Here is a 23,309-nt window from a genome sequence, read left to right on the forward strand (position 1 = left end):
ACTCATCTAATTGAAAAGAGAATTTATTGTGCTGTTTTATCATTTCTATCACAGATGCTTGCATGTCAACTGACATATTTCTTATTCTTTTACCCACTGTCATTGGAAAGTGGGACTGAGTCCACTGTTTTTGCTGCCTCACCCAAAAGAGAGAGACTGACATCCCTCAGGCAGGGTTTGATGAGCTTCTCTCCTATACTATGAGGCTTCTTTGCCTTGGCAATATTTAGGCTCACCTGGTATGAAGCTTTGAGGATAGCTCTGTTCCCTTTGAATGCCTGTTAGAGGGGCAGAGAAAGCCTTTTGTTAAAAACCACCTACAATCAACTATCATGTTAAAATAAAAATTCTAAATATGACATGCTCTTGATTTATCTTATCAGCTGTGTGTGTGTCTGTCTGTTATGGTCTACATCTCTTATTTTATTTAACTAGGCAAGGCAGTTTAGAACAAATTCTTGTTTACAGAATAAAAATGTTTACTTGTATTATAATAGCAACAGTTCCCTAGACTTTTTTCCCAAGTCATTTATACAGTAATATGTAGTCTTCATCTGTACTGTTACTAAGGGTTGCACTAGCTCAGTAGCTAGCTAATTTGCTTTGGCTAACGCTAGCTAGCTATTAGCTGTGTACAAGAGGATTGTTTGAAAGAGGAACTCACACCTACTATGAGAGATGAGATAGTACTCACTTATTTCTGCTTATCACCTGTTATAAAATGACATCAATGCCTTGACAGCTTACTTTTCACACACTGTCGAAACACTATTTCTTGAAGCATTCTGCCCTCTTCTCCAAGAACTTCCTGGGTTTACAGTCATGCTGTGGATGTTTGGTCAGTATGTCATTTTAATTAGTTAGTCTTGAGAGAGTCATTACTAAGCACTTCCCCACACAAAACACATTGTGGGTGCTCCTCATTATTTTAAGTTTGTATAAAACCAAGAGAGAGAAACTCATTGCTGTTTTTGCGTTTCATGACAATTGAGCTCAGTCAAAACTTGTGGCTAGCTTTTAGTCCATTCGATGAGTGGTTAGTGAGGGCGAATAGGAATGACAAGTCAATGGCTGACAGTGTATCATCATCTACTGCTGAACAACAGTGCTGCTGTTGCGGATTGATCTTCAAGAAAACTGCAGAAAAAAGAGCAGCCAGCTCGTTCCAGTCACTAGCTGCAGCAAGCTGAAAAGACAAATGTCCCAGGGATGTGTGTGCTTTCGGGACCTTTAACAGAATGTGACTGGCAGAATGGGTGTTGTATGTGGATGATGAGGGCTGCAGCAGATATCTCAGATAGGGGGGAGTGAGGCCTAAGAGGTTTTTTGTAAATAAGCATCAACCAGTGGGACTTGCGACGGGTATACAGAGACCAGTTTACAGAAGAGTATAGAGTGCAGTGATGTCCTATAAGGAGTAGTGGTGATATTGACGAGCCTAGAGCACATCCCACCAACAAAAGACACCAGAGAATCTGAGTCACTGCCTGTGAGAAGAGCGGAATATAGAGTTTGTGCTAGTTATGGGCAGGGTTGTTTCGGCATTGTGTGTGTGTTTGACAGTTTTCATTTCAAGTCGCTCCAACCCGATCATGGACTGCAGCTTATTAATGTAATTAAGGCATGTGTAGGATTGTGTGTGTGACGCACATGCAAACTCCTGGGTGGCTAATTGCTCAGGCCTTCAAAGCAGAGAGAAAAGCGGAGACAAATGAGCAGGAGAAATTTACCTGACTTAAGAGGGAAATGGTGTCCATGAGAAAACAGATTGAGAAATTGCCATGACTACTCCAAAAAATGTAGTTTTTAGATGGTGCTGCTATAGTGCTCTCATTAACCATAGGCAACCACTGGTCCCCCAGTGCTGGAGGGATACTGTTAAAGTGAGAAATATTCATGCGAGTAGACCGCTGATTGGCCAGCAGGATGACATCATCCTCTGAGGAAATAGCAAGCATTTTTTTAAATGGTCAGAGGTGCGTTCAGTTCTCTTGAACGTTTGCTACATTGTGGAATGAGACGTTTCCCCCAAAACATTCTTATACGTTCTTGAACAGACTGAGTTACATTTGCTTCTGTTTGGTGGGTGTGGTAAGTTGTGGCTTGAAGCAATGAGTGATGTATTTTAAGGGCAGTGGCCATGCTGAAAGCGTGCCCCAACCCACAACCCCTCCCTGTTTTTTAACTGGATGTTCAGTACAGCACGGTTTCCGTTCAATTGAAAGTTCCAGAACGTAAAAATGTACTGAACGCAGCCCTGTTAGAGGTCGGTTTTCTTAAGTGTTCTTTTCTCCAATTTATGCTTTGGCCACAAGTACGAGTGTAGGATGAGTCAACAACTTTTAAAAGTGAGATTTTAACTGGACAGCTACTTTAAGGCTGGAATTCAAACTTTGGGTAGCACAGAAAGTAAACAGTATTTGAGTGCACAGGGACAAAAGCAGCTACTACTTTTCCTGGGGTCCACACAAAACATTAAATAATACAGAACATTATTAGACAAGAATAGCTCAAGGACAGAACTACATACATTTTTAAAAAGGCATACGTAGCCAACATATCAATACATACACACAAACTATCTAGGTCAAGTACGAGAGTGGCGTTGTACCGTGACGTGTTGCTTTATCTGTTAAAAATATATATATTTGAAATTTGCTGTTCATTTGAGAAATATGAGATGGAACAGACCTCCATGCAATAATGGCTCTATATAATACTGTACGCTTTCTTGAATTTGTTCTTGATTTGGGGACTGAAAAGACCCCTGGTGGCATGTCTGGTGGGGTAAGTTCTCTCACGTCACCCTGCTCCTCCGCTCTCTCCACTGGCTTCCAGTTGAAGCTCGCATCCGCTACAAGACCATGGTGCTTGCCTACGGAGCTGTGAGGGGAACGGCACCTCAGTACCTCCAGGCTCTGATCAGGCCCTACACCCAAACAAGGGCACTGCGTTCATCCACCTCTGGCCTGCTCGCCTCCCTACCACTGAGGAAGTACAGTTCCCGCTCAGCCCAGTCAAAACTGTTCGCTGCTCTGGCCCCCCAATGGTGGAACAAACTCCCCACGACGCCAGGACAGCGGAGTCAATCACCACCTTCCGGAGACACCTGAAACCCCACCTCTTTAAGGAATTCCTAGGATAGGATAAAGTAATCCTTCTCACCCCCCTTAAAAGATTTAGATGCACTATTGTAAAGTGGCTGTTCCACTGGATGTCATAAGGTGAATGCACCAATTTGTAAGTCGCTCTGGATAAGAGCGTCTGCTAAATGACTTAAATGTAATGTAAATGGTAAGTGTGTGTGTGTGTGTGTGTGTGTGTGTGTGTGTGTGTGTGTGTGTGTGTGTGTGTGTGTGTGTGTGTGTGTGTGTGTGTGTGTGTGTGTGTGTGTGTGTGTGTGTGTGTGTGTGTGTGTGTGTGTGTGTGTGTGTGTGTGTGTGTCAGAGCTGTGTGTAAGATGACTATGCAAACCATTTGGGATTTTCAACACATTGACTGCATCACTTATTTTTTATAAGAAACAGTCTTTCCTCAACTCTAACACAGTACCCAAACCGGCTGCGCTCGTGCGCCATCGTGCATAAATGTATTTTGTCCCCCCACACCAAACGCGATCACGACACGCAGGTTAAAATATCAAAACAAACGGAACCAATTAAATTAATTTGGGGACATGTCGAAAAACATGAAACATTTATGGCAATTTAGCTAGCTTGCACTTGCTAGCTAATTTGTCCTATTTAGCTAGCTTGCTGTTGCTACCTAATTTGTCCAGGGATATAAACATTGAGTTGTTATTTTACCTGAAATGCACAAGGTCCTCTACTCCACCAATTAATCCACACACAAAACTGTCAACCGAATCGTTTCTAGTCATCTCTCCTCCTTCCAGACTTTTTCTTCTCTTGACTTTATATTGCGATGGGCAACTTTCCTAAATTATGTGCATTACCGACACCGACCTATTTCATCTTTCACTCACCCACGTGGGTATAACCAATGAGGAGATGGCACGTGGGTACCTGCTTCTATAAACCAATGAGGAGATGGGAGAGGTAGGACTTGCATTATGATCTGCGTCAGAAATAGAACTGACTTCTATTTTAGCCCTTGGCAACGCAGATACTTGTTGGCACACGTGAGCAGTGAGGGTGCAATAATTGAATAATATAGATTTCTAAATTTATTTTGCGACGCAATAGGTGTAGTCAGCCTGTAAGCCAAGAGAGACTGGCATGCATAATATTTATATCAGCCCTATGATTACAATAAAGAGCAAGAAGTGCCGCTCTGTTCTGGAACAGCTGCAGCTTAACTACAGTGCATTCGGAAAGTATTCAGACCTCTTGACTTTTTCCACATTTTGTTATGTTACAGCCTTATTCTAAAATTGATCAAATCGTTTTTTGCCTCATCAATCTACACAAAACACCCCACAATGACAAAACAAAAATAGTTTAGACATTTTTGCAAATGTATTAAAAATAAACAATTGAAATATAACATTTACATAAGTATTCATACCCCTTACTCAGTACTTTGTTGAAGCACATTTGGCAGCGATTACAGCCTCGAGTCTTCTTGGGTATAATGCTACATGCTTGGCACACCTATATTTGGTGAGTTTCTCCTATTCTCCCATTCTCAAGCTCTGTCAGGTTGGATGGGGAGCATTGCTGCACAGCTATTTTCAGGTCTCTCCAGAGATGTTCGATCGGGTTCAAGACCGGGCTTTCGCTGGGCCACTCAAGGACATTCAGAGACTTGTTCCGAAGCCACTCCTGCATTGTCTTGGCTGTGTGCTTAGGGTTGTTGTCCTGTTGGAATGTGAACCTTCACTCTGGAGCAGGTTTTCATCAAGGATCTCTTTGTACTTTGCTCCTTCCCCAGATCTGCACCTCGACACAATCCTGTCTCGGAGCCTTACAGACAATTCCTTTGACCTCAGGTGGACTCCAATCAAGTTGTAGAAACAAGGATGATCAATGGAAACAGGACGAACCTGAGCTCAATTTCGATTCCCATAGCAAAATGTCTGAATACTTACGTAAATAAGGTATTTTTGTTTTTTATTTTTAACACATTTTCTATATGTAGTCGGATGATAACACATTTTTATATAATTAGAATAAGGTCATCACGTAACATAATGTGGAAAAATCTAAGGGTCTAAATACTTTCCCGAATGCAGTGTAGTTCTTTCCTTGCAGCATTTGATCACACGACTGGACAATAATCAAGATAGGACTTGCATTTCGGAGTGTGGTGTCAAAAAAGCAGAGCATCTCTTTGTGTCAAAAAAGCAGAGCACCTCTCCACATCTTTATAACCATTGAATTTATGTTTTTTGACCATGACAGTTTACAATCTAAGTTAACACCAAGTAATTTAGTTTCCTCAACTTTTTCAACAGCCACACCATTCATTAACAGATTCAGCTGAGGCCTACAACTTAGTTGTATGTTCATGACCAGTATATTACTGGTTTCAGTGACTTCATTAGTTGTGGTTGCTTATGTGTCAATGGTTGAATAATTAGGATACATGGAGACACATGCTTTGCTTAATGCCAGTGGCTGGTCATTGGTGGAAATAGTAGAGGGCCTAGAGAGCTGCTCTGCGGTACACCACACTTTACGTGTTTGACATTAGAGAAGCTTCCATAAAAGAAAACCCTTTGAGTTGTATTAGATCTATAGCTCTGAATCCACAATATGGTAGAAGTTGAAAAGCCATAACACACCAGTTAAATTGGGTTCATTAGGCAATCAGAATGTATAGCCTTTCCTGTCAGCAGAGGGTTTGGCTGCTCTGCTTGGCAGGGTAGCCTAGTGGTTAGAGTGTTGGACTAGAGATGAATGAGATGAAAGCAGTACTGGTTGATGTTCCTAGGCCGTCATTGAAAATAAGAATTTGTTCTTCACTGACTTGCCTAGTAAAATAAAGGTAAAAAAAAAAATGTTCAAGTCAGAACGAGCTTCCTGCTAACGTTAGGACAGCAGAGTCCCTGCCCATCTTCCGAAAATAACTGAAACCCTACCTCTTCAAGAAGTATCTTAAGTAAATCCCACGGCAATGGGGCCTATGCCATCCCACTGGGCATGCACTTGTTGAATCAATGTTGTTTCAATGTCCTTTGTCAACCTATTGTGAGGTGTAATCTATGTGAAAAACAAGTCATCAACCAGTACTGCTTTCATCTCATTTTCAACCAGTGTTATAAAAATGGAAATTAGGGTAAAGCTTCAACTTAAATGCAATGACTTAACCTGACTTACAGGTTGTTACATCAATCTAATTCCAACATAATCATCAGAACTATGTATACGTTGAAATTGAATTGAACAATTTTCAATCTTGTTGAATTTTATTTGACATAGTTTCAATGTTGATAGTAAAATGGTATATTTGAGTCAACGTCATTGTTTCAATGTCATGCCATCAACCTAAATAAAGAGGTATATTGAAATAAAATGTCAAGCTACAGTCCAATGTTTAGTGTTGATTTTAGCATGTTAATCTTAGAGGGGCAAATGGTGCCCACAAACTGTTAGGGCCTACATAAAGCAGTCTCAACAGGAGCACTTTCTTTCCAGCACAATGGAGTGAATCCTTACCTGCTACACCTGGCTATCAGCGCAAAGCTTTGTCTGACAGCGAAACAACAAGCAAAACAACAGCCTCATTGACTACCTTTAAAAAAAACATACTCGGGGGGGGGCAGGGATTCTTCTTAGCCAAATTTGATGAACAAAACGGAGCGATTTCTCCTACACAAATAATCTTTTTGGAACAATTGAACATTTGCTATCTAACTGAGAGTCTCCTCATTGAAAACATCCGAAGTTCTTCAAAGGTAAATTATTTGAATGCTTTTCTTGTTTTTGTGAAAATGTTGCCTGCTGAATGCTAGGCTTAATGCTATGCTAGCTATCAATACTCTTACACAAATGCTTGTGTAGCTTTGGTTGAAAAGCATATTTTGAAAATCTGAGATGACAGTGTTGTTAACAAAAGGCTAAGCTTGTGAGCCAATATATTTATTTCATTTCATTTGCGATTTTCATGAATAGTTAACGTTGTGTTATGGTAATGAGCTTGAGGCTATGATTACGCTCCTGGATACGGGATTGCTCGACGCAAGAAGTTAATCACTAACCTTTGATGATCTTCATCAGATGACACTCATAGGACTTCATGTTACACAATACATGTATGTTTTGTTTGATAAAATGCATATATCAAAAAAATCAAATTTTACATTGGCACGTTACGTTCAGTAGTTCTAAAACATGCGGTGATTGTGCAGAGAGCCACATCAATTCACAGAAATACTCATAAATGTTGATGTAAATACAAGTGTTATACATGGAATTAGATATATACTTCTCCTTAATGCAACCGCTCTGTCATATTTCAAAAAAACTTTACGGAAAAAGCAAACCATGCAATAATCTGAGTACAGCGTTCAGACAACAAAGCAGACAAAATGATATCCGCCATATTGTGTAGTCAACATTAGTCAGAAATAGCATTATAAATATTCACTTACCTTTGATGATCTTCATCAGAATGCACTCCCAGGAATCCCAGTTCCACAATAAATGTTTAATTTGTTCGATAAAGTTCATAATTTATGTCCAAATAGCTTCTTTTGTTAGCGCGTTTGGTAAACAAATCCAAACGCGCATTCAGGTCCAGCCAAACGTCAGACGAAAAGTTTAAAAAGTTATATTACAGCCTATAGAAACTTGTCTAAGTATAGAATCAATCTTTAGGATGTTTTTATCATAAATGTTCAATAATGTTCCAACCGGAGAATTATTGTGTCTGTAGAAAAGCAATGGAACGAGAGCTAACTCTCTCGTGACCGCGCCTCAGAGCTTGTGGCACTCTGCCAGACACCTGGCTCAATCCCCTCTCATTTCCCCCTCCTTCACAGTAGAAGCCTGAAACAACGTTCTAAAGACTGTTGATATCTAGTGGAAGCCTCAGGAAGTGCAATATGACCCATTTACACTGTATATTGGAATAGCAAAGAGTTAAAAGCTACAAACCTCACATTTCCCACTTCCTGGTTGGATTTTTCTCAGGTTTTCGCCTGCCATATGAGTTCTGTTATACTCATAGACATCATCCAAACAGTTTTAGAAACTTCCGAGTGTTTTCTATCCAATAATACTAATACTATGCATATATTAGCATCTGGGACATAGTAGCAGGCAGTTTACTCTGGGAACCTTATTCATCTGAGCTACTCAATACTGCCCCCCTGTCACCAAGAAGTTAAGTATCAGTCATAGTGCTGGCTTTAGTTACATTTGAACCACCTACATAAAAACATCTTAGAGCTAGCTAGCAAGCAAGTAGCAGTTGCTCGCTAACTATACAAGATTGGCTGGCTGGCCTGCTAGCTATAGCTAGTATATTTAACTGTGCAGTGAAATTTCTTGTGGTGTAGTTGAAAAACAAGTTTTAATGACTCCAACCTAAGTATATGTAAACTTCCGACTTCAACTGTATATCCTGCAGGAATCCGGCAGAATATATATCAGGATATCCCACAGGATTTTCGGGGCCATTTTCCTGAAGGAATCATGTAGGTAGTCCTTCAGGAAAACAGTGCTGCAGGAATATATATCTTGCAGGAATAAGAAGTCCTGAATTTCCTGAATACCAACCTGTAGGAATAGTCTTACACCAAAATGGCCCCGTATTCCTGTGGGATATCCTGTAGGTAAGAGTCCTGCAGGTAATTCCACAAGATTTCCAGGGCCATTTTCCTGTAGGACAACCTGCTGGATTCCTTCCTCATCCCTCAGAGAGATGAGAGGCTGAAACTGTGTGTGGTGTTACCTTTTCACCTGCATGGTTGTCCAGTGCTGCCTTCTGTGATAGTCAGTCTCACTGTTGTCTACAGGCCCTGTCTTAACTGGGGAGGACAGGAGAGAGATGAGGAGCAGAGTTCACTGGATGTAACAGCAGAAACTGTGTGTGTGTGTGTGTGTGTTACATGAAGAGCAGTGGAAAGGAAATAACAAGTAACAATTAGGCCATACCTACCAGAATAGGACTTACTATCATATATCCAGCTCAATGTAAGGGGCCGTACTTGGAACAGAAAAACTTGATCATTGTTAAACATCGTTATTAATCCCAAAGATACGGTATTAGTAACAGGCTGTCAACTCAGTCACATGGGTAATGATTAGCCTATGTAATGATATACTATTAAACCTGTTAAACAACTTCCTTTTTCCTTTTATTAAATATTGATATTCTTTTCTCTCTATGCTGAAATAAAAAAAGTGCATCATTGGTCTGAACCAAGCAAATGGCCTCATTAAAGTGACAACACTCCAAAGCTAAGGTGTTGTAGAGCCTTCCACACAGGGCTTCGTTCCAGATGGAAAAGTAAAAAATATGACCCCCCCCGGGAAAAGTAGGAAGTGAAGCAAAGGAGGGCTGTGTGTATATTAACACTCAATACATTGACAAGAACGTACGTACACCTATAGTAAATCAAATCAAATCGTATTAGTCACATGCGCCGAATACAACATACAATAGTAGACCTTAGAGTGAAATGCTTACTTACGAGCCCCTAACCAACAATGCAGTTAAAAAAAGAAAAGTAGAATAAGAAATAAAAGTAACAAGTAATTAAAGAGCAGCAGTAAAATAACAATAGCGAGCATATATACAGGAGGGTACCGGTACAGAGTCAATGTGCAGGTGCACCGGTTAGTCGAGGTAATATGTACATGTAGGTAGAGTTATTGAAGTGTGTGGGGGGGGGGGGTGAAAAGAGTCTGCGTAGCCATTTGGTTATATGTTCAGGAGTCTTATGGCTTGAGGGTAGAAGCTGTTTAGAAGCCTCTTGGACCTAGACTTGGCGCTCCGGTACCGCTTGCCATGCAGTAGCAGAGAGAACAGTCTGTGACTGGGGTGGTTGGAGTCTTTGACGATTTTTAGGGCCTTCCTCTGACACCGCCTGGTATAGAGGTCCTGGATGGCAGGAAGCTTTGCCCAAGTGATGTACTGGGCCATACACACTGCACTCTGTCGTGACCTGCGGTCGGAGGCCGAGCAGTTGCCATACCAGGCAGTGATGAAACCAGTCAGGATGCTCTCGATGGTGCAGCCGTAGAACCTTTTGAGGATCTGAGTACCCATGACAAATCTTTTCAGTCTCCTGGGGGGGAATAGGTTTTGTCGTGGCCTCTTCATGACTGTCTTGGTGTGCTTGGACCATGTTAGTTTGTTGGTGATGTGGACACCAAGGAACTTGAAGCTCTCAACCTGCTCCACTACTGCCCCGACGTTGAGAAAGGAGGCGTCCCCTGTCTTCCTTTTCCTGTAGTCCACAATCATCTCTTTTGTCTTGATCACGTTGAGGTAGAGGTTGTTGTCCACGGCCAGGTCTCTGACCTCCTCCCTATAGGCTGTCTCGTTGTTGTCGGTGATCAGGCCTACCACTGTTGTGTCATTGGCAAACTTAATGATGGTGTTGGAGTCGTGCCTGGCCGTGCAGTCATGAGAGAACAGGGAGTACAGGAGGGGACTGAGCACGCACCCCTGATCCTTCCCGTCAGGAAGTGTAGGATCCAGTTGCAGATGGAGGTGTTTAGTCCCAGGGTCCTTAGCTTAACTCTGAGCTGTGGTCAATGAATAGCATTCTCACATAGGTCTTCCTTTTGTCCAGGTGGTGAAGGGTAGTGTGGAGTGCAATAGAGATTGCATCATCTGTGGATCTGTTAGGGCGGTATGCAAATTGGAGTGGGTCTAGGGTTTATGGGATAATGGGATAATGGTGTTGATGTGAGCCATGACCAGCATTTCAAAGCACTTCATGGCTACAGATGTGGGTGCTACGGGTCGGTAGTCATTTAGGCAGGTCACCTAGTGTTCTTGGGGACAGGGACTATGGTGGTCTACTTAAAACATATTGGTATTACAGACTCGGACAAGGAGAGGTAGAAAATGTCAGTGAAGACATTGGTGAAGACATGTCAGTGAAGACATGCTCTGAGTACACGTCCTGGTAATCCGTCTGGCCCTGCGACCTTGTGAATGTCGACCGGTTTAATGGTCTTACTCACATTGGCTGTGCAGAGCGTGATCACCCAGTCTTCCGGAATAGCTGGTGATCTCTTGCATGTTTTTTTTTTATTTTTTAGTAAGCATAGCAGTTATTTTTATTTTGCTTGTCTGGTATGCTGGAGTCACTGGACAACTCTCGGCTGTGCTTCCCTTTGTAGTCTGTAATGGTTTGCAAGCACTGCCACATCCGACAAACATCAGAGCCGGTGTAGTACTATTCGATCTTAATCCTGTATTGGTGCTTTGCCTGTTTGATGGTTCGTCATAGGGCATAGCGAGATTTCTTATAAACTTTTGGGTTAGAGTCCCACTCCTCGAAAGTGTTAGCTCTAGCCTTTAGCTCAGTGCGGATGTTGCCTATAATCCATGGCTTCTGGTTGGGGTATGTACGTACGGTCACTGTGGGGACGACGTCATCAATGCACTTATTGATGCCCCAAAACATCACTGCTCTAGAGGAGATCTGCATGTTGGAATGAGCCAAAATACCAGCAACAGTATGTGAAAACCTTGTGAAGACTTACAGAAAACGTTTGACCTCTGTCATTGCCAACAAAGCACATATAACAAAGTATAGAGATAGACTTTTGTTATTGACCAAATACTTATTTTCCACCATAATTTGCAAATAGGTACCTATAAGTACCTAGGTGTCTGGCTAGACTGCAAACTCTCCTTCCAGACTCACATCAAACATCTCCAATCAAAAATCAAATCCAGAGTCGGCTTTCTATTCCGCAACAAAGCCTCCTTCACTCACGCTGCCAAGCTTACCCTAGTAAAACTGACTATCCTACCGATCCTCGACTTCGGCGATGTCATCTACAAAATGGCTTCCAACACTCTACTCAGCAAACTGGATGCAGTCTATCACAGTGCCATCCGTTTTGTCACTAAAGCACCTTATACCACCCACCACTGCGACTTGTATGCTCTAGTCGGCTGGCCCTCACTACATATTCGTCGCCAGACCCACTGGCTCAGGTCATCTACAAGTCCATGCTAGGTAAAGCTCCGCCTTATCTCAGTTCACTGGTCACGATGGCAACACCCATCCGTAGCACGCGCTCCAGCAGGTGTATCTCACTGATCATCCCTAAAGCCAACACCTCATTTGGCCGCCTTTCGTTCCAGTACTCTGCTGCCTGTGACTGGAACGAATTGCAAAAATCGCTGAAGTTGGAGACTTTTATCTCCCTCACCAACTTCAAACATCAGCTATCCGAGCAGCTAACCGATCGCTGCAGCTGTACATAGTCTATAGGTAAATAGCTCACCCTTTTTCACCTACCTCATTTCCATACTGTTTTTATACTGTTTTTATTTATTTACTTTTCTGCTCTTTTGCACACCAATATCTCTACCTGTACATGCCCATCTGATCATTTATCACTCCAGTGTTAATCTGCAAAATTGTATTATTCGCCTACCTCCTCATGCCTTTTGCACACATTGTATATAGACTGCCCATTTTTTCTACTGTGTTATTGACTTGCTAATTTGTTTACTCCATGTGTAACTCTGTGTTGTCTGTTCACACTGCTATGCTTTATCTTGGCCAGGTCGCAGTTGCAAATGAGAACTTGTTCTCAACTAGCCTACCTGGTTAAATAAAGGTGAAATAAAAATAAAAAAAATAAAAAATAAATTCATTAAAAATCCTACAATGTGATTTTCTGGATTTTTTTCTCATTTTGTCTGTCATAGTTGAAGTGTACCTATGATGAAAATTACAGGCCTCTCTCATCTTTTTAAGTGGGAGAACTTGCACAATTGGTGGCTGACTAAATACTTTTTTGCCCCACTGTATATACGTTAATGAAATGCCAGATACAGTAAAGTGCAAACTCCTGCTTTATGCTGATGATTCAGCCATACTGATATCAGGGAAGGATACAGTTTACATAGACGAGACCCTAAGTAAGGAATTGTATTTTGTTAGCGATTGGTTGACTGGCAACAAATTGTCACTACATTTGGAGAAAAAAATAATCGATTTTGTTTGGAACAAAACGTAGATTGCTTAGAGCTGACAAGATAAAGGTAAACTGTGTAGGCAAGGAGATTGAATCTAAAACAAGTGTATCTTATCTTGGTGTTTCCCTAGATCAATCCCTTTCTGAAGACCTGATTGCTGCTAAAATTATTTATAAAATGGCGAACAACATTTAACATCAAAGTTAAGAAACTGCTTGTCTCAATCTTGATTCAGTGTCATTTTGATTATGCCTGCTCTGCGTAGTATAGTGGACTATCAAAAAAGTTGAAAAAGAATGCAGGTCATGCAAAATAATGTTATCGGGTATATGCTGAATGTCTCCCCTAGGACCCACATAGGGGTACAGGAGTTCCGGGAGGTGGGCTTGTTACCTTTGGAGTCCAGAGTGGACCAATTTAAACTTAATCATATGTTTGACATCTGAAATGATCGTGCCCCAGGTTACATGAAAAATCACATTGATATGGTCTATAACCAACACAATTACAATACTAGAGCTAGTATTGTCTTGTAAAATCCCAAGATTACACAGCATTGCGAGGTGCACATTCTTCTATACAGGAATGTGTCTATGGGATAGCCTTCCGTTGGAGATCAAGTAAAAATAGCTTTAAAAAGCAGGTATAGGTTTTCATTTGAACATGGTTGTCTAAATAAGAGAAACCACTCCACTGCCCCTTGTGCCCCATACTGCTGGTCAGGTGTATTTATTTGAAGGATCGGTATGATGTGCAATTAATAGATTGTTTTAATGTGAAATGAATATGGTTGATTTTTAAGGTTAGGGAGAAGTGCAGTGAATAGTGCCACTTTTTAGGATGTCAATATAAATGAATGTATTTATGGTTGTTTGTAATTTTGTCTTGTCTTTTAAATCATTATATGTGTTATTGTTTTTACCATCGAGGACCACTTTGGAAACAAGCGTTTTGATTAATACTTTCAAGTGATATCCTCTGGGTGCACATTGTACATTTTGTTGTATATGTCTGAGTTTGCCTTTTTTCCCAAAATGTCTTTGAAGGTGCTCCAAAGCTTTTTACTATCATTCTTTGTCATTTATCTTTGTTTCATAGTATAGTTTCTTATTTTTATTCAGTTTAGTCACAAAATCTCTCAATTTGCAGTATGTTTGTCAATCGGTTGTGCAGCCAGACTTTGTGCCATTCCCTTTGCCTAATATAAGGGCACAAGGCGAGACCCAGATGAAGACACGGGAGGCAGATGGTTTGAGTCTTTGATATTTATTAATCAATCCAAAAGGGAGAGAGGCAAGAGGCAAGAGAATGGTCGTGGACAGGCAAAAGGTCAAGACCAGTTCAGAGTCCAGGAGGTACAGAGTGGCAGGCAGGCTCGAGGTCAGGGCAGACAGAATGGTCAGGCAGGCAGGTACGGGGTCCAGAAAACAGGCAAGGTCCAAAACCGGGAGGACTAGCAAAAAGAGAATGGAAGCAGGAGTACAGGAAAACACGCTGGTTGACTTGAAAGACATACAAGACGAATGGGCACAGAGAGACAGGAAACACAGGGATAAATACACTGGGGAAAATAAGAAACACCTGGAGGGGGTGGAGACAATCACAAGGACAGGTGAAACAGATCAGGGGGTGACACCTAATCCCTCTCAACCATTTTTTTCCAATCCTCATCAATCCACGGGAATTGAACAGTTTTTATAGTCATTTTCTTAATGGGTGCATGCTTATTAAAAACATGTGTCAAGTGCAACGTCTGTTTGCTCCGCATTACACATCACGGATCAACAAATATTCTTTAGATCAACAATATAGGAATCACTACAAAACTTATTGTATGACCTCTTATACACTATATTTGGCCCAGCCTTTGGAACATTGGTTTTCCTAGATATGGATACTTTATTGTGATCCCTACATCCAATGGATCTGGATACTGCTTTTAAATACATTTCTGCAGCATTAGTAAAGATGTGATCAATACATGTTGATGATTTCATTCCTGTGCTGTTTGTAACTACCCTGGTGGTTGACTAATAACCTGAACCAGGTTGCTGGCACTGGTTACAGTTTGAAGCTTGTTCTTGAGTGGGAAGCTTGATGAAAATATACATCTCTGTTGATACCACATACATTATCAAGCATTTCACACGTTATCCAGAAACTGACTGTTAACACTTGGTGGTCTATAGCAGCTCCCCACAAGAATGGGCTTCAGGTGAGGCAGATGAACCTGTAACCATATTACTTCAACAGTATTTAAGATGAGATCCTCTCTAATCTTTACAGGAATGTGGTTCTGAATATAATCAGCAACACCTCCACCACTGGCATTTCTGTCTTTTCTGTAAATGTTATAACCTTGTATTACTACCAATGTATCATCAAAGGTATTGTTTAAGTGAGTTTCAGAGATAATCAGAATACAAATGTTATCTGTTACTAGCAAGTTATTCATTTCATGAACCTGGTTTCTTAAAGCTACATATGTTCATGTGGGCTATTTTCAGCACTTTTATGGGATGCTTGCTTGTTTCCATTGCTTTACTGGGAAGCTTAGCATAAGTAGATATTCTCATGTTATTTATGTTAATGCAGGGTGAGCTGCACACAGTGGACTTCTTACTAGGGCACAACACCTCAGGGCTAACAGCATACATCTGGTTCATAGGCACATGATTGCTGCATACAATAGCTGTAGGATCAACAGAGGCATTCAGGGCAGTTAGAGGGACAAAAATGAAGTTACTTACATTGTGTCTACCAACGCCCCTGGTATAATGTACATTTGCTAAAGCATAATGATGACTCAGCAACACAATGGTAGGGATTAACTGAGCTGGGCTTGGGTCATTGATAAGTCCTTGTCTCAATGCAGCCTTATAATTAGAGGTCGACCGATTATGATCATTCAACGCCGATAACGATTAATTGTCCGGTTAAAAAAAAAATGTATATGTAAGAAAGCTAACGTTTCAGTTCCTTGCTCAGAAGATGAGAACATATGAAAGCTGGTGGTTCCTTTTAACATGAGTCTTCAATATTCCCAGGTAAGTAGTTTTAGGTTGTAGTTATTATTGCTCGAACCAGCAACACAACGACAACAGCCACCACATCGAAGATGGCCCAGAACATCACTGGGGCTGTGTTCCCACCCATCCAGGACATGTACTTGAAACGGTGCCTGAAGAAGTCCAGCAGCATCATCAAGGATACCATACACCTCAGCCTGGAGCTGTTCACTCTCTTACCGTCAGGCATGAGGTCTGATAGAAACTGTTTCTGAGCATGTTGTAATCTAAAAGCCATCAGACTGCTAAACATTTGAACTGAAAATCTGTACTGACTCTCCACACCTTGCACACATATACTCACTCACACATGCACACACACATACGTTCATACATTCATGATACACACCCATCACAATTGCTGCTACCAGACACTTATTTACTATTGCTAATAATGCACAATTTAAACACTTGCCCCCCAATCCCCCCTTTCTCTGTTGGACGCTGTATACCATGTGTATCCTGTACATACGACTACTAAAACTTGAAACCATTCTTCCAGGGGAAATTCCATAATTTGATGTTTTGTTGATAGTGGTGTAAAACACTGTCTCAGGCGCTGCTCCAGAATCTCCCATAAGTGTTCAATGGGTTGAGATCTGGTGACTGAGACGGCCATGGAATATGGTTTACATCGTTTTCATGCTCATCAAACCATTCAGTGACCACTCATGCCCTGTGGATGGGGGCGTTGTCATCCTATGGGGGCATAGCCATGGTAGCCAAAATAATTACCCTAAGCATGATTGGATGTTAATTCCTTAATTAACTCAGGAACCACATCTGCTTTCAATATACTTTGTATCTTCATTTACTTAAGTGCATCCACTTGGGAGTCTGAGCTCTTTGCTGGGGTCGTAGTAGGCAAGGATTGGTCCTGGTTCTCTGGTGATCAAAAGTCTTTCACTCTCTGGAAAGCAATGTCTTGTTGCTTGTCCCTTGTCCCAGAGGAACTCACTGGACTGCTTTAATAATAATATAATAATAATATAATCAGCAAGAGAAACTTGTCTTGGGCTGAGATAATCCCAAAAGGCAGGCAACGAAACCTGTAGAATCCAAACGGTGTGTTGAACGTTGTGAGTTTAGATGACTCTTCTGTGGGTTTGATTGCCCTGTAGTCTGATCTGGCGTCCATGACACTGAAGTACCGTGCTCCCGCTAGCTTGTGTGTGATGCCATCTAGCGTCGGTAAAGGGGGCGTTTGATAGCCTTGTTCAAGTTTCTTGGGTCAAGACATACGCTGAGCTCGCCTGTGTGTGGTTTCTCCACCACCACTAACACGTTTACCCGATCTGTTGGTTCTGTAATCTTGGTGACTATGTTAGATTGCTCCATGCTATCTAACTCTTTCTTCAGACGGGCACGGAGAGCAAGGGGAATCTTTTTCTGTGGGTACTTATTCAGAGGAATAATGTTTACTTGTGCACAAGTGTCTAGTTTGAACTTTAGCTCCGTGCCTTGTGTTCCTATCTCAATGCAAAGGTTTGCTCTGTCTCTGATATGAGATTTTTCTATGTCACTGAATGAATAAACAGTTCATCAGCATTTGACTGATTGAGATTTCATCTTCACTCACTGCAAATACTGTTTTTTCACGGTAAGCTCTGCACACTTTTGCAAAGGATTCCATTTTCCACATTTAGTACACTGTTTGCCTTCAGCTGGGTGATTTCCCTGTTTGCCATGCACTTTGTATCCACAATATCCACATGTTTTGGGGCGTTTTGAGTCTGTTTCGCTCTGTTTTGGAATTCTGTCTGTGCTTTGATGTCTGCCAGACTGAGTGCACTGCTTGTTCATGTGATGCACCACCCGAAATGGGATCGTGAGATCTGGCTATGTCGATAGCTTTGTCCAGCGTTAGCTCAGACCCAACATTCAAAAGTTTCTCACTTGCGGTGAGTGTATTCCAAATATAATACGGTCCCTGACCATCTCATCCTTGTTTGCATGATCACAGTCTTTCACAAGAAGACGCAGTCACGAACTGTTCAAACGATTCGCCAGCTTCCTGTACCTTCTCATGGAATTTGTACCTAGCGAATTTGCATTGGTCATCGGCACAACATATGCTTCAAAACGATCGTAGTATGTTTTCGGTACCTTTGATTCAGCCTCGGTAAGAGTCTGTCTATGTGTTGGAAATATTTCTCCCCTTTTCACCGATCCACAGGAGCAGGTAGCTGCACCTTTCCTCTTTCCTCCAGAGGACCCGTGAACATTAGCTCCACATGCTGTTTGAACTTGCGCCATGCATCGGCTAAGTTTGTAGACTCCCAGTCCATTCGAGGTGAAGGAACTCCGGCAAAACCAGTCTTTTAGTCCTTTTACTTTAGCCTGTTTTAGACAAATGTCATCATCAAATATTGTAAGAGCTTTCATTGTCTGCTTTTACGCCCCATTTACTTATAGGCCAGGTGTAGCAGCGGAAAGGTGTTGGGACAGCTTTATGTAGGCCCTAACAGTTTGTGGGCACCGTTATAGCGCAATTCATGTAGTATTTAGTATTGTGTTGTGTAGTGGCTTTGCTGCCATGCATCTAAAAAAATATATTTTGAGTTTGCCCCACCAAGATTGCCACTGTATATATAAATTCAAACGTCTGTTTTTTGAAAATTATTTAAAAATAAAGTCCTTATGCTTCCAAAACTGTACCGCAAGCGATGCGTGTTAATGTTTAGACCGAGCGTCCAGGCTCTTAATAAAACTCCCCTCTACAGAAGTCACCTTCATCCAATGACTTGTGTAATGTAATGGAACAAGAGCATGATCAAGGGCTATGTTGAGAGGTAGTTTGCAAGTAAGCATTTCATTGCACTGTTTACACCCCACTGTATCCTGTGTATATGACAATTAAAATGTTATTTAATTTAATTAGATTTCTTACAGTAAGGATGCTTGCCATTTCAGGAGACACAGTTCTAAAATAGAGTGCACCAAGGCTATGTCCCCGGATAAATTCGGCCAGGAGGGCTGTACTTCTCCAAAGTGCCAACCCAGCAACAAGGCACACTTCCTGGGTCAAATCGAGATGCAGTTCAGCCTTTACAGGAAGCAGACCTTCAAGTGGGTGGTTGTAAATGCCCTGTGGTATGCTGGGTGTTTGGTGGCATCGATGAAGAGTAGCCTAGCAGTTAGAGCGTTGGGCCAGTAACCAAACAGTTGTTCGTTCGAATCCTCAAGCTGACAAGGTGTACAATCTTTCTTTCTGCCCTTGAGCATGGCAGTTAATCCCCCAGAACAGCTCTCCGGGCATCCAATGTGGCAGCCCCTCACACCTCTCTGCTTCAGAGGTTTTTGGTTAAAAGCAGAAGTCGAGTTTATAATGTAAAATACATTTTATCCTTTCATTGAATCATGACTCCACACCGCCCAGAGACATTGTGGCTGATGTGGAGGGTTCTTCTGACTGTGTTTGGCCCGTGTTTACAACTGTGACTGCAGGAAAAAAACTATTAGTGGAACAGAAATAGACCATAAAATCCCCCCCAAAAATTTTTTTTTATTAATTTGACCCCCAGTGAAACAGCGTCAAACTGTATCCTGGGCTCAACCCTGTCTGTTTACCCTGGGTACATGTTCAGTCATCTGAGCAGAACAGAGGAAATCAGTGAATGCTTGATCGCACTGCCTGAAAGATAGTGTTTTGGGAGAGGTTGGAGCGAGGCGCAGAGGATGAGATAATCAGATGACTGTCCAGTAGCGACGCGACACGACACACACATACGGCTGCTGTTCTATCATATACTCTTTATTCTACTTCGTGACCAAGACACAACCCACTTTATATTTGTAAATACAGTCCGTTATTACTATGCATACTACATCTTCCATTGCTTATTTTTGATTTGATGCTTATTATTGTTAATACTGATTAATGTACTGCATTGTTGAGCGAGCTAGCACACAAGCACTTCGCTGCACCTTTTAATACCCGCTGTAAACTGTGTACGTGACGAATAACATTTGATTTGATTTGAGTTTCTCCCCAGACACGGAGCCGCTGGCTCCCTCACTGCAGCATCGTGGCAGTCAGTTCAATTCCTCTGACCCCTTCAGTTTTTCCAGAGCTTAAATGCCAGTCACGTCCAGAGGGAATCTCTGGGAGAGATTGGTTACATTATTAGAATGGTGACAGACTATTACAAGTGTTCTCTGGGAGAAAAGAGGCAGAGCAGGAGAAGAGACTCAGGATTATTTTTTGAACTACATTCTCTATGGTCTCACACGTCCTGCATTTCATGGAGGTGGATAGACAAACAAACAGACAAGCACGAACGCAAGGTCAGATAGGAACGTAATGTTCCCATCTCTTCCCTTCCTCTTATGGATGTTGTGGGGTGGGCGGCTTGAGCCTCTCAAGACCACAGACAATAAACACAAAGAGATGCAGACATAGTAATTAACCAACAGTAGGCTAGTTAGAAACATACAACACAACCTTTATCCTTTATTATATCTTTGTTTTTATCACTTTGGTGCTATTGTCTCAAGGCTTAAAAATCCTCATTGAACTCCTCTCCTTCATCTACAGTGATTGAAGGGATTTAACAAGTGACATCAATGAGGGATCATAGCTTTCACGTAGTTTCACCTGCTCAGTCTGTCATGGAATGGAGCAGGTGTCCTTAATGTTTTGTATACTCAGTGTAGGTGTACTATCTGTAATCAAATGTAAGAAATTCAATGAATGAAAATAAAGCAATGTTTAGCACGCATTTAATTTGCATCAAGCCTGTCTTGAGCACTTGAATTCATGAATTCTCATCCACATCACAGTGAATGCCCTCATTGTTCATGCACCACTGGAAAAACCTTTTGGCATGGCGAATCCAAGCTTGACATTGGTTTGTGTTGATGTCGTCGAATGCCTCATTCATGGCCAGAAGGAGGGTGGCACGCTCATGGGGATGGTGAAAAAAAAATCTTCAGTAGGGTTGAGGAAAGGAGAGTATGGGGGAGGATATAGTGTTATGAATAGGGGATAGGCCCGAAACCATGCCTGAACCACCTCTGCACGGTGGAACCTGACATTGGTGACCCATTCACCTTGACAGGCCTGATCAATTTCATTGGGAAACAATGAGGTGTGCAGCGTTGTAGGATCCATGTAATGGCCACACCACCTTCAGAAATACTGTATAATGCTGTACTTGAACATACTCGGCCCGTAGTTGTTTCACGCGGTCGTTGTTTCTCTCAAAAGGCACAAGGTAAACGTTTTAATAGATACCTGGTGCCTCTTCAAAAGGCTCGGCAAAGGTGTCACCGTTCTCCTCAATGGTCTGCTTTATTTCGGACAGCCGCATGGAATTTTTTTCCACCACTGCCCACTCCTACTGGTCGGTCAGCACCCGGCCATGGCCACCACCATGTGGTCTTCTGTCAATTCTGAGGGTAGAACAGAGTATAATGACAATAGATCATATTGTAAGAATACTGTAACATGTTTTGTGAATTTACATGCATTACATTATGTAATTTACTGTAATGGTAAAGCTTAGTGCATATCTTGCAGATCTAATGGTTTTCTTGGCGAAATGCTCACATGATCATGTTGACAGTTGATCTTTTCAGATTGGGGTGAACTAATCTGGCAGCCTCTGCCATGGTAAGGTCTCTGTTTATGTTACACGCCTCGGACTGAGATGTGGTCAGCAGATAATAAACCGGAATTAACAGTAAAAAAAAATGATGAGACGGAGAAACATTAGTGGTGTTCAAATAGTAGGCATTCTCCAAGATGTTTTCAAATATTCTATTTTCTTAATCTTTTTTTTGTCTCAAAATCATTTATGCATTACAACTCTATTGTAGTTTTAAATCTTCCCATTCCATTATCCCAAAAAATAGGTCTCAGGTTCAAAAAACCTAACATACACATTAACATTATATATATACATATATATATAACTTACTGTACTATCATGTCAATTTAGAAAAAGTTGTAAATTACTAGAGGCCTGTGCTAACAATGCTACAACCATTACACTATTAACCACCAACATGTAAGCTAACATTGACCGAAACTAACTAGCCTAGAGCTAGCTAGTGCCCAGCCAAGCTAGATTTGGTTAGCATCAAGCTAGGGAACTGTTAAACATCATTTTTGTACAAATATGACCACTTTAACACATTTTATTGTCACATCACATATTTACATATATTCCCTGAACTAAACTGAGCCTTCGTTCATATAAAATAAAACAAATAAGAGCTCAAATGTTGTTGAAAAAACATTAAGTTTGGACGCTATCTTAAACCCTTCTCTTAAACGTAAACCATTAGCAACCTAGCCAACCTCCATTACTTTCAATGGGGAGAATACCAACAAGTTTCTCTCGATTAAAACTCCCTCCAATTGCCTTCAAACGTCACCAAACTCATGGACTATGTAATTAGCCATGTTACCTCAATATTTTGAGGATCATATTGCACATTTGCACAATACATACCTGAATTAACGGGACACAATTATGACCATACATATTTGTGTGTGTCACATTTACCACATGGTCAGCGACGATGAACCAGACTTTATTAGACACAACAGTTCCATGCCGTCGGCCTCCCACTCTCTGATGTCCTCCTCTTTGATGGCACCCATGCCCACCTTTCTGACAGTCCCCTTGTCCACTTGCTCTTTGATTTCTTCCTCTCCCTTGCGGTCTATCTTGCTCCATGTTGAAAGAAGTATTCACACACACCCTGTTTCTATGGTGACCAATTGTGGTTACCACTATGTGAAATCAATAAGCAATAACGATCAGTCATTATGTATGGTTATCCTGTATCATACATGTCATATATAGTAGGCAAACCATTTAAAAATCTATAAGTTTAATATAGGTTAAGTGATTAACCATTCACCACAGTTGGATTAAGTAATGGTCAAATGTATTTAAACAAATGAGAAGAGAATCATATGAAAATAATTGTGAGCATTGCATTATGAAAGGCAATTACTTTATATGAATGGTACAGGATTTCTAGATTTAACACTGATTAGGTTTTGGTGAAAAAGTTACTGTGTGATCTTATGTGTTGTACTTAGTCAACTGAAAATGTGCTTAAAGTTTTGAAAACAAACAGCCTTTATGATGATCTGTTTTGAGTTTTGCACTAAGAGTTGAACAATTTTACCACAAGCGATAA

General features: G+C 41.3%; 1 protein-coding gene across 3 annotated transcripts in view; it reads left to right on the plus strand.

Annotated features, from left to right (window-relative positions):
• LOC118368522 (heterogeneous nuclear ribonucleoprotein R-like) overlaps window positions 1-6,683 on the plus strand; it is a 36,633-nt gene extending 29,950 nt beyond the window's left edge. For 2 of the 3 annotated variants that reach the window (XR_008093181.1, XR_004822363.2), the window contains one exon: window positions 4,894-6,682. The gene's annotated coding sequence lies outside the window, so the exon portion shown is untranslated. Of the gene's footprint in view, window positions 1-4,893 lie in introns of all 3 variants that reach the window. The other variant, XR_008093180.1, reaches the window with a different exon arrangement.
• The last annotated feature ends 16,626 nt before the right edge of the window (window positions 6,684-23,309 follow it).

Source organism: Oncorhynchus keta, chromosome 35, assembly GCF_023373465.1.
Source record: "Oncorhynchus keta strain PuntledgeMale-10-30-2019 chromosome 35, Oket_V2, whole genome shotgun sequence".
In the NCBI taxonomy this organism is placed as follows: domain Eukaryota; kingdom Metazoa; phylum Chordata; class Actinopteri; order Salmoniformes; family Salmonidae; genus Oncorhynchus; species Oncorhynchus keta.